This window comes from Colius striatus, chromosome 3 (assembly GCF_028858725.1).
Source record: "Colius striatus isolate bColStr4 chromosome 3, bColStr4.1.hap1, whole genome shotgun sequence".
NCBI classification, from domain to species: Eukaryota; Metazoa; Chordata; class Aves; order Coliiformes; family Coliidae; genus Colius; species Colius striatus.
The window spans coordinates 4500934-4513842 of NC_084761.1; positions in this window are offsets into that span (position 1 = coordinate 4500934).

A 12909-nucleotide genomic window follows, 5' to 3' on the forward strand; every position below is an offset into this window, starting at 1 on the left:
AATAGTTATGTAAGAAAAGCATTTGAAATTTTTTTACAGTATATATTGGGAATGTTTTCACTTATATAAATAACTACTGATAATATGACTTATGAAAAAAAAAGATATTACTACTATATGTGGAATATAGTGACTTCTAAACAGATTTAAAAAAAAACAAACCACCCTACAAACCCAGAAAATGTGTATATCTGTCTTTAGAAATTAGTGTTTATATCACAACCGTGATTTGTGAATAAAGAAAAATGGTTTGTAATATCAAAATAAAAGCTTAGTCTGAAAAGGTAAAAATACGTTGGTGTGCAAAGTCATTTTGCTTTTCTTTTTTACTGCCTTGGTTGAAGAGCTGTCTACAGTTGCACCATCTATACTGCACACAATATAATCACAACCAGATGTACTACTGACGAGGCTCACAGCTTTTTACTGCCTGGAAGTGATGTTTGGGAGCCTGGCTGGGCAGAGGAGGCTAGTGCCTGCCTCGTGTGCACAGCTTGCCTGCCTGGGGAGTGCAGGCTGGGACAAGGAGAGGGGGCTGCTGTCTGTCTGTCTGTCTGTGCGTGAGAGGGGGGTGATAACCTCATCAGCTCAGCTGCTGCTCCTTTTCAGCCAGAGGCCAAAGTAATGAGATTCAGCGTGGGACCAGGTAGGAGGTTTGCTTCCAGAAAATGCGAGGTTATTCCAGTATCAGATGTACTTTTCAGGCAACACTGCATGATACATGAGGAAGAATTGGATTTTGTATATAGGAATGGGGAAAAAAAAGGCATCTTGCAAACTGACTGCATTTAAACAAGATATTTTATCTAAGAGGATCACAAAAATACCACTGAGGTGAAATGTGTCTGTAGCTGCTCAGCCAGACGCTGCTCAGGGAACAGTGATAATGGCGAGGGCCAGTTACTACTGAGTGTGCACCCGCTGCTCTCCAGTGATGGATGGGAGTTAGACTGCTCTTTACCTGTCTTCTTCACAGGCAGCTTCTAGTTCTGTGCACCTTCAAGTAGAGAGGAGGAAGGAAAGATGACTGTTCTAGATGTCTCCTTTTTGTCGCTCCCAGGTTTGCTGTCTGAGATGATTATCTACTTGCAGGTCTGGACATCAGTCTGACAGGTCATGATGAGGCTGACGAGTTTAACATGCCATTAATCACGTCCCATGCATGCAAACAAAATTATGTCACTCTTCTCCCTGGGTTCCTGTTATATTGTAATTTAGCAGAGAAAAAATAGTGAAAAAGATAAGGATTTAGATATTGCATATTTTGCAGTTTCATAGCAAGCTTCACTCTAAAAAGTTTGGATCCTGCTGGGAAGGTAAAGAGACAAAGCCAAGGTGTCTTCCAGGAATGGGGGGGAATTATGCTGTATTTACTTTCTATGAAATATGAGCACTAAGACACCAAGCAACAGGGATATATTGAGACTGCTTCCTTTGGTGGCTGGATGAAATCACAAAAGTAGCAAAGCTGAGTAGAATTTGGACTGAGGGAATTTGAGAAGCATGTGAATAAATAAATGCAAATGGGACACACACAGAGAACCTGAAATACCACATATTTTTCATGTGATTGGATTCAACTGCCTCTTGTCTGCTATTATTTATGATTTAATGCAGTATTGCTTCTTTTCTTAGCCAAGCAGCCAACACATGCTAAATTGATAAAAACTTTGTATTTATTGAACAATTGGCTAGAGAATAAGCAAAGAATCGTATAACCAAAAGGAAAGAAAAAGGAAAATGCAATAAGCTTTTCAGGGTATTTTTTTCCACCTGTTTAAAGTTTTAATACAGCTTTAACTGCCAAGCAAAGATTAAATTGAATCTTTTTAGGAAATTTTAGAATTGCCCCTGCATACCATATCCTATAGTACTCTGTCCTCGATCATCTTTAAGGGCATTGAGGTTGTTTATTAGTTTCCTAGTTGGGTAAAATGTTACCATTTTTAACTAGAATTTAATTGTCTTTAACCTTCTGGGAACTTTATCTTCAGTTTGAATTGCTGTTAGGCCGTATTACTGCTTTGTACCTGAAGTGATTTTTTTGCCATTTTGATATGTTCCCATTGCTGCATTTTTTTTCAGTTTTACAGTACAGATGCATGAAGGAAAAAAGGCAGTGTAAATGATTTCCTTCCCAGAGTAGAGCTGAAATGTCATCATTTTGGTAGGTGGAGGGGAGAGAAGGAAAAAAAAAAGAAGAAAAAAAGGCAACCTAGTTTCAGTGGGAAGAGAAGATCTGAGTGGGAGGTGGAGATCAGAAGGAAGACAATGTTGAGAGGTCTTTGAAGAATTTATGAAAGTGTCATCAAAACCTGTCATCTTACCAGTATTATAAAAGTTTATCATAATGCTTCATTTACTCCTGAAGGGTATATGCTTCACCACTCACTGTAACATGAGCTTTATGCTAAGACTTTCAAGACTGGAACATGGGTCCTTACTAGACATAACTTGATTCATACAGCAGTGGAGATGTTTGCTTTTTGTCTGAAAGGGAAATTGGTCTCTGGTAAGTTTTGTGCTTCTCCAGCATTTCCTCAGTGCTCTGCATACCAATAATGGTCTTGCAGCACTTCACAAAAAGCACAATGGACACAGACTAGGATCAGAAATATATGCCAGTATACCATCAACTTGAATCATTTCTCTTAATGAGGTTAAGACTGAGATTAGCACAGAGAGGAAAAAGATTAAAAGTACTTCTAGATCCAGGAGTTGGCCCTTACTTTCTTACTTGAAAAAGAAAGGGGTTTGTTTCATGCAGATTTGTGTTTGAATATCTGGGTACTTTTCCTATATCCACACAAATGAAAGATGAATCTAAAGCAATGGCAGTGTAGTTCAAAGAGTGAGGAGGTGACCTGGGTATTTCACCACTCACTTTAGTTGGCCAGGGTACAACTCCTGCTAAGCAATTGAACATGCAGATTACCCATCTGTGAAGAGCAGATACTTTGAGTTACATTGAAGAGACCTTGAAATGTGTCATTTTAGGTGTCCAGTCCGGCAGCACTCAGTGCCAGGAACTCCTGTTTAGCTGTTAAGCTCTTGATCGTAGATGCTGTCAAACTTTGCAGATCCTTACCTACTGTCCTAACAGCATGAGGCACCTTAGTTATGTGGTTTGCAGTACCCAGGTAGGCAAGGTTATCAGGAATAAGAGTTTTGGGTGGAAAGGGAGTTAAAGGTGATGCCCACGGAAACCATGTTCAAAGCAGTTATGGGTAGATGTGAAAGCTGGTTTGAAAAGCCTTCTCTTGGCTCAATACAGGAGTATGGGGTTTTCTTTGTATGTGGCTGTCATTTGTATACTGAGTTAAGTCGTTCTCAGTTCTCCTGTGAAAGACCTTCCATTTTACTTTAAGTAGTCACTGAGAAACCCTTCTTCAATAGTCTGTCTGTTAGGACTCTGCCCTGGATTCCAGTCCCTGTTCCACATCAGTCAGTGGTAAAGTTGTGCGTCAATGACCCCATTGCTTGCTTATTAGCAATCCTCAGATGATAGCAAAAGGTCCCTCCTCCTTCCCTGAGATTGGCAGTTGTAGGTTCCCGATTCCAAAAGATTCAGAGCTCAAAATGCAAACTGGAAAAAAGCTCATTGTGTTTAAGGTACTTCACGGCACTCTAGTCTGCTTCTCAGCACTACTCATGGTTTGGGTTTAGTTTGCTTTCTATTAGCTGTGATTTGCCCCTGCTTTTCCTGGGCAGCCTGCATGCCTAACCAATTTAATGATTTCATTCTTTAGCAAAAGGCCTGTGAGTCAGGAGTTCAGGACATAAGAAAACTGTTAAATAAAACATAAGTGAATGCAAAAACAATCATTTATTGGACGTTCTGAAAGAACAGTAAACCAAACAGTTCAGTCCATGATGTATAACATCTAAACAAATATGACAATTAATTAAGGATTAGGTTCTGCATTTTGGATGACAGGCCTTATAAAAATGAACAGTTAGGTTATGTTGGTGAAAAAAAAGGTGCATTTTGCAAATGTCAGGCAGACAGCTCAGTAAGCAGAAAACCTCAGTTATCCAATTAAAATAAATGTGCAGTGTTCTCGATATAAAGAGCTAAAGCATCCTTGTGTTGAGGAGTTAAGATCCTGAAATATCAGTGGAGCAAAAAGTGCTCTCTGTAAAGATTAATGTAATCTATCAAGATTAACATTTTGCATGCTGGTAAAGGCATATAGTAATGTGTTTCAATTCCTGAAATTGGAAACATTAGACTAAGATCAGTACCAATTTAAACCCCAGGTAACCCCAAATATTGAATTGAATTCATTATTTACAGTCCTGATGGGCTAATAAACTTGCCCTAATGGCTTCTATGGGAAATAGACACCTGCAGTAGGTGCTATCCTGTTTCCCACAATCCTCTCTGATACTTCATGTAAAATGTAATAACAAGTTGCATAAATGTAACTTAGGGAAAAGTCTTCCATTAAAAGCAATTCCTGGCTTATTCAGAAGTTTGATTCCTGTCCTAAGAAAGATTAACGATGTTTTTGAACATTGCATTGGTGTCATAAGAGAAGCCACAAAGTTTCAAGACCCCCAGTAGGGGACATGGTTTAACCTTTCTTGTTGTTGCTAGCAAAAGTGTTGTTTAGTGGGAAGGGATCACAATAACAATCTAGAAGCTGACTTGCATTTTCATGGTAGAAGAGTCCACTGTCTAGATCTTCATGTTAACTGTCAGCAGATGGTATCTTTTGATTTAAGCCAAGATTTAAACCTGCCCTTTGGTGTAGGTTTCCAAAATAAGAGTTTCTAAGGCTGGAAACTTATAACCATGCTCAAATTTTCTAAAAGGATATTAAATTAAAGACATTTGCAATGGAATTAACATGAAACATGAATTTTCTTGTGATTTATAAAGCAGAACTTTATTACTAGAAGGGAGGCTTCAGGGGCTTTACCAGGGGTATTAAAATGGAATTTCAAGTTTGTGAAGTGCCTGATATAAAAAAATTAAAATCTGTCAAATGTTGAAATGAAAGGTGAGAATCTCAGCTCTGCAGTGCTTGAGAAAGCATGGAAGATCATAGCTGTATCACTCCCACCTCTGTTTTATTTTGACACCCACAGGTTTGCCACCTTTTTTGTGAAGTGAGCAGTTGCACTTGCAACTCTCAGTGTCTATGCTGTCCTCCCTCACCTTTATTCTTCTAGAAGCTCTGTTTCATGTCATCTTGGACACAGCTTTTGATGTTCACCCAGAAAGGCAGTGATCCAACTTCCTATTATTTGAGAAGGGTGATGGCCTGGGTGTACATACACTGTTAATACACTGTTAATTTACAGATTCAGCTGATAAACTGTGTAACTAAAATTTCATCACAGACATAAAAGATCTGGAGCCCTGTTGCTCCACAGTTAAAAAGCAAAGACTTTTTTTTCCCAGGAAAAATGGCAAGCAAGAGGTGAAAAAACAACTTTTATCTAGAAAGCTGAAAAGCAGCTTTTACTGGCAGTCCTCATACACTGAGAATAGAAAGAGAAATAAGCATGTTGCTGAAGTCGGTAAATTCTGCTGGAGAGAAGAACTTCCTATGAAATATCTTTAGATTCTGATACATGTCTTTTCTTGTTTTGTTTTTTAAACATGACCCACTGTTAGGCCATGCTATGGAGATTCAATATTGTCCTCTGTCTTCAGCCAGCTTTGCCCTCTAAGAACTGTTTCCTATGCTAAGAATATCTATATCCCTAGGTATGCAAGGACGTAATTTGTGCACTGAGATAAAGAGGAAGGCGTGTATCACCACAGTGTGCTGTACCAGCCATCCACTCTAAATTCACTCTAAAATCTCCTGTCTCTGGAAAATATGAAGTGGCAACATGAACATAATAAACAGAGCAACATGGCCTATGTTTCGATAATCTTCTTTTATAGCTTTATCCTTGGTAGCTTTGAGGAGAGGTCAATAGAGAAATCTTTTTGCCCAGTGCCAAAATAACATGTGAATTTGTGGTCTCATCCAGTTGTCCATGACTTTGTTATTTATTCAACCTCATTCTGGCACTGCTAAGTAGCATTTTACATGTATGTGGAGCCATTGAGGATAGGAAAATAGTATGTTATTGCTAGAACATCCTCAGAAATAAATAAAATGAGTTAATGTAAGAAAATCGGAGATTTGTGAAAGTGAAAATCCAGTATCTTCTTCTTACTGAAGGTCAGAAGGACTTAGATATCATCAAATACCATGGTTAGCATTGATCTGACCAAATCTAGTGGGAGATCTTGAGAACATTTTCATCACGCAGCAAGCTACAGACAAGTTTATTTGCAACTCCCCAAAACTTAATCTGAAGCTTCTGGTTTCAAGTTGTCTTGTATAAAGCTCACTCAGGGTTTTAAGACAGTGAAGTCACCTTTGGCAGATGCATTTGCTGAGATCTTTGACAAGGGATAGTTCTAAGTTCTTGTTTTACCGTGAGATTTCTGCACTCTTTTCCCTTCCAATTCCATTCCTAAACTTAAACTTCATTTTGTTCATGATTAAAAGAGACAATGATGTGGAGCAGGTAACCTTTGTTTTTTCAGTTGAGATGAAAGAGAAATTGAGACTCTAACTTGCTAATTACCAGATCACTTCCTAAGAATTGTATTTCATGAAGACAGAGTGCTAAATTTTGTCAACTAGGTGAAAAAGAGAAAGAAAGAAAGAAAGAAAGAAAGAAAGAAAGAAAGAAAGAAAGAAAGAAAGAAAGAGAAAAAAAGAAAGAAAGAAAGAAAAGGAAAAAGAGACAATTTGTTGGTAGTTATACAGGTCTGCGAGAGAACTTATCAATGAGGTAAAGTGGGTTACTGGGTTAGCAGACCCTAGGAATAACATAAAGACACTAAAAGGAACTATCATAAGGTCTCTGGTGCTTGTGATCATTCTACATGAAAAAGGAGACTTTTCAATTATCTTTTGCGTAAGCACAAGTGTGCAACAATACCGAGAGTGTATTTTAATCAGAGAAGAGATTGTGGCTTAAATCGCCAAGATGATTAGCAAGATGATCTGTGGACTGAAGCATCTTCTTTATGAGGAAAGGCTATGGGAACTGGGGCTGTTTAGTCTGGAGAAGAGAAGACTGTGGGAGGATCTCATTAATATTTACAAGTATATAAGTGGTGGATGTCAGGAGGTTGGGGCATCTCTTTTTTCTATTGTACCTAGAAACAGGACAAGGGGTAACGGGATGAAGCTGGAACACAAAAAGTTCCATTTAAACATGAGAAAAAACTATTTTACTGTGAGGGTGAGGGAGCCCTGGCTGCCCAGGGAGAGTGTGGAGTTTCATTCTCTGGAGATTTCCAAACCCACCTGGACATGTTCCTGTGTAACCTGACACAGGTGAATCTGCTTTATCAGGGGGTTGGACTGGATGATCCCTAGAGGTCCCTTCCAACCCCCACCATTCTATGAAATTTTATGATTTTAGGCTAATTTTCAGTGCTCAGCCCAGAACATATATATATATATATATATATATATATATATATGTGTGTGTGTGTAAACATCTAAGGTGACTTATTTTCTGTAAATTCAGGAGTGGATGTCTAAAAGTAAATGGATTCATTTTTCAGAATCAGAGGTATTTTTTCCTACATAGAGAAATAGATTTTCAGAATTTTTCAATGAGACAAGTAAAAAGCTGTTTTGGGACAGCTATGTATTTTTGTGTGTGTGTAAGAGACTAGCTTTATTTTGATCTTTGCCCATCATACTTCACTGATTTAAGGACCCACAGAACTAACACTGTGTATTTTCATTGTTAGAAAAAAAGATTTTATAAGACACTGAAAGTATTTACTTTTTGATTGAAAACTCTACCAAAGCAGGAGAAGACACAGCTATCCTCCTCCCCATCCTGGGCCTAAAACAGGAGGGAAATCTGAGCTGTGAAAGCAAATGGGACTTTGGGAACTACAGATTAGTACCAATTAAACCCATCCCAGAATTGCTCCACCCTTTCCCTGAGTTAGAGTGGGGACTTGCACTGGAACAGAGCTAAGAGAAAGTCTCTGACTGATGTGTCATTACTTAAGTAGAACGGTAATGTATTAAGCAGCTTAATCAAATAATAAACACATAATGTCAAGCATGCAAATGCAACTGTCTCAGGATTATTAAGACATCACAATGTGTTGCCCGAGAAAGGAGCTCCAAGTTGTCAGCTATGTCGGGCAATACTGATGAGTGGCAACCACTTGCTTGGTGATGCAATACATGGGCACAGGCGGCATACCTGGAGGGGTTTCAGTGCATTCTGATCCCTTTGTGTTGTCTGGATGTAAGGCCACAGTCACAACTGCTGAACTATGGTATACAGCTGTGCAATTCTTTGCTGACTGACCTGTTAAATTAGTTAGGTATAGTCCAGCCCAATGGGATTACAGTTATTCCTCTCCTATCACTGGTACCAGTCTTTTATTAGGCCTTCTGTGCAATGGAGAACAGAGGGTGACTCACTCTCTTCTCCCATATTTCTGCATACAGGAATTCTCTTTCAGCCTTCAAAGATAAATTTGACCTTGAAGAAAACACAGAATTGAGACTTTTCTCCATCTGAATTTCATTTCTCCACATACACAGGAGAAATTAATTTTTTTTTACCTTATGCTTTCCTGAACATTTTGTATAATAACCTAACCTAGGTAAATTATTTAAGGGTAGTTGAAAACTGAATTTTCCTAGAGTCTCAACTGTGAAAGCAAAGCAACTCTTCTGTGAATCTGTGGATAATGTGGAGAAAAAGGACAAAGACTTTTGTAGGACAGAGAAACTGATAGTCTTGTCTCTTCTCTCCAGTAATGAATGACAGGACAAGGAAATGGGCTCAAGTTTAACAAGGGATTGGATATTAAGAACTTTTTTTACTGAGAGGGTTATGAAGCACTGGAACAAGCTGCCCAGGGAGGTGGTGGGGTCATCATCCTTGGAGATATTGAAAAGATTCATAGATGAGGTGCTGAGGGATGTGGTTTAGTTTAGTGATGGGCCTGGCAGTGTGAGGTTAGTGGTTGGACTTGATCTTAAAGGACTTTTCCAATGGTAATGATTCTATAATTCTATGAAGATTAGTGGCTTAGCTCTTCAAGTCACTTTTAATTATCTGCCCCTAAACAGAAGAGTCACCAGTAGTTGTTAACACCCATAAGACACTCCTTCCTTAACAACAAAGGAGGAATGTTTTAAAAAGTAATAGAAAATAATGCAGAAGACATGTTACTGTTAATGAAGTGTTCGGTGCCATGCTCTCATTTACAACTGGCCATCCATCTTTCAGAAACTTTAACTTAAAACTGAGAAAGCTTCAAGATGGGCCTTGCAGAGGTTTGGGAAATTTTCTTATGGCAGATATCCACAAAACCTCTGGGACTTCCCCTTATATGTGGAGATGTTGTAACTGAGATGGCTTTATTTGGAATATTACTAAAGTTTTGAAGGTTACTTCTAAAAGCTAGCAACTGTGATGGTATGGTTTTTTTCAGTACTAATTGTATTCTGACAGCAAAGCTTAAGAAGGTTTCCTGATACCCTGTTTTTATACTTGATCCAGGAGAAGCTTAAATAGCTCAATGCAGTGGAGGCTTTTTTGTCACTTACTGTCTAAAGACTCTTTGTACAATTCCTAATATAAAACTAGACGAAACTGAGAATATGAAACATCAAGTCAAGATTTTAAAAGCATATCAGTCTCAAGCTGGAGAAAAAACAAACAAACAAATAAAAGACCAAAGAAAACCACCAAAAGATTCATGCTCTCTCAGTATAGGAACATGACTTTAAAAGGGAAGAGTCCCTTTCGGCTCATTTTTAACTAACTACAATAGCTGTCTTTCAAGAGAGACCTAGGAAAACGGGATGGACGTGTGGTGGAGCAGCCCCCAATACACTTGCAGAGTCATTCTTCCCAGAGAGCGACTCAACCAGTGGTGGAGAGCATAATACAAAACCATTTTACATGGTAATGGGGATCTCTCTGTAACCACCTCCTCTTCCAAAGGAAAGTTCATTTTTGTTGTGAAAAGAACAAAGGCACTTGCATTTCACTTTCTGTAGCCAAGCCATGTGGCAAACCTAGTCAGTCGGGTATTAAAGCCTTTGTTCTTAGCCCCTGACTGATATATAGCACTGTGACAGGCATAAGTTTTTCTCCTTATTCAGCATGAAATTAACTTGACATGTTCAAAGAAGCAAAGCTATCAAGCTAGGATCATAATCAGCGTTAGCTTCTTCAGGGGAATCTTCACAGTCAAACACTAAAATGTAATCTGTACATGCAACGACTCCCACGAGTGCCTCTGGCACTGCAGCGGTCGTTCCACACATGCTCAAGAGCAGACATGCTCTGGCTGCCCTTGCAAAAGGGTGAAATAAGGAATGAAAATTCCTCGTGTCTTCCCCCTGCCATCCCACAGTAGCCCCAAAGTTGTCACAAGCCAGCCCAAATGCATTGTTTTAAATATGCTTGTAATGAGTAAATGCATCCGTAGCCATTTGGATCTGGTACTTTTAAATGTTTAAGTGTCTTTTGGGAAGCTTTTAGGCTGAAATGTTGCTGTTAAGACACTGAAATATTAGTAAATCTTGCAAACGACACAAGTTCTAATGTTGCTCATTTCTGTGGTGCTGCACGCTGTGCTAATGACCCGGTGACTAGCTTTTCTGCTTTTGAAAGCAGAGCTATACGCTGTAAAACTTTCATCTAAGTTGAGCTGCCTCTCTCTAATGAATTTTTTATTTGTTTACTCGTTGTTTCACTAGAATTTAAAAGTAGCAATTAAAAAAACCCAACCAACCAACCCCTCACCCCCTAACAAGGAATTTGCCTTAATTCAAGGCCTAGTATAATCATGGGGAAAACATTGTGCTGTGTCCAGTAAAGTGAAAAGAAGTAAAGAAAGATTCATAAACATGCTTAGTATTTCACATGTGAAGAAATGCATCATTCATTTGACGATGATGTAGCCTCCACAGCTACATTTGCCACACAGCTGTGCCTGTGCACGCCTTTGCCTCTCATTGTCGGAAATTCCTGGTGTCTTTTGAACCCTGGCCCAGTTTTACTCTGTTTCCAATGTGGTTTGCTTAACAAAGGGTGTAAGACCTCTTGAGCTTGGCCTGTGCCAGGTGAGGGAGGCCAAGCAGGCACATTTAGCGTCTCCACAGCAGCTTAAAGCAGGACATGAGCAATTTGTCCTGCCCTGTAGGCCCAGCTTCCAGTCAGCAGGAGTCCACTGAGCCTTGAAAAAGGAGGCCAGGTATGAAGAAGAAGGAGGAGCAGACAGTGAGTCCTTGGATATCTTCTCTGAGGTATGGAGGGGGAATGTGGGAGCCAAGCTGAATCCCATAAGGCATCTGAGAGTGCAGAACAGCCCTCCTACACCTTCAGGTGGGAAGAGCTGTGCAACACTGAAGTCCAAAGCCATGGGTAAAATGCATTACAGTTCCTGTTACCAAAGTTGATGCCATGATGTCTGTTCATTCTGATGGAGCTCACAGTGGAAGTGAGGGAATGTGATGGTACTCCTGGTGCTTCAGGTTGCCATTGTTGCTGCATGCATCCATGGCCCTGAGGCACAACCACCACTTTGTCCCAGGATTTGCTTTGTTCAGGAACAGAAAAAATACTGTGTGCACAAAAATAGATTTGAAGCTCCAGCACTTCTGTTTAAAAAGCAGAAACCAATATTGACACCATGTTTATTTACACTGCACTTGGTCAAAATTATGTTATTAGAAAAAATACATGGTGGAAATATGATTCCTTTTGCCTTGCTATTTCTGAGCCAACTGTAAAGAGAAAAATTGCTCAGCTAAGGGGATAGAGAGATGATAAAAGTTGTGTGTTGTGGAAATATATTATTTCCACCCCCCCAGCACCTCAGCCCCCTGCTTTCCCTCTCAAATCAGCCCTCCAGAGTAAGGCAAGGTCCAATCAGGAAACAGTTTCATATGGCAAATAGTCAGACAGCATCTGTGCTGTGTTCACTGGCTGGGGTGTCACTGGCATCTAATTTTTAATCTCTAGCTGAAGCACTTTTGAGACCTCCTGTACCACTCAACCTTTGGCTGGCACAAGCACAGAGAATAGCTTCAGCTGGAGAGGATATGCTGGAGAAATGGCCCTTCACAGCTTAGTGAGACAGGACACAATAAGCATATCCCTGTGTGTGAAGCAGAAAAAGAGAGAAGAGACATTATTGATTTGACTATGTGGAGGAGTTACAACCCCATACAACACTACAGGCTTGGAGATGTGTGGCTGGAAAGCTACTTGGGAGAAAAGGACCTGAGGCTGTTAATTGTCAGCAGGTGAACATGAGCCAGCAGTGTGCTCAGGTGGCCAAGGCAGCCAGTGGTATCCTGGCTTATATCAGAGATAGTGTGACCAGCAGGGCCAGGGTAGGGATTGTCCCCCTGTACTGGGCACTGGTGAGGCAACAGCTCAAGTGTTGTGTTCAGTTTTGGGTCACTCACTACAAGAGAGACACTGAGATACTGAAGCATGTCCAGGCATGGGCAACACAGCTGGGGAAGGGTCTGGATAACAAGTCTGATGAGGAGATCCAGAGGGAGCTGGAGGTGTTTAGCCTAGAGAAGAGGAGGCTGAGCTGATCACTCTCTTCACTACCTGAAAGGAGGCTGTAGTGAGGTGGGGATTGGTCTCTTCTGCCCAGTAATGAATGATAGGACATGAGGAAATGGGTGCAAGTTGCACTTGGGGAGGTTTAGTTTGGACGTTGTAAGAGCTTTTTTCACAGAAAGGATTGAGACACTGGCCCAGGCTGCCCAAGGGGGTGATGGAGTCTCCATCTCTGGAGATATTATATTGAAAAGATGCATAGATGAAGTGCTGAGGGACATGCGTTAGTGATGGGCTTGGCAGTGTTAGATA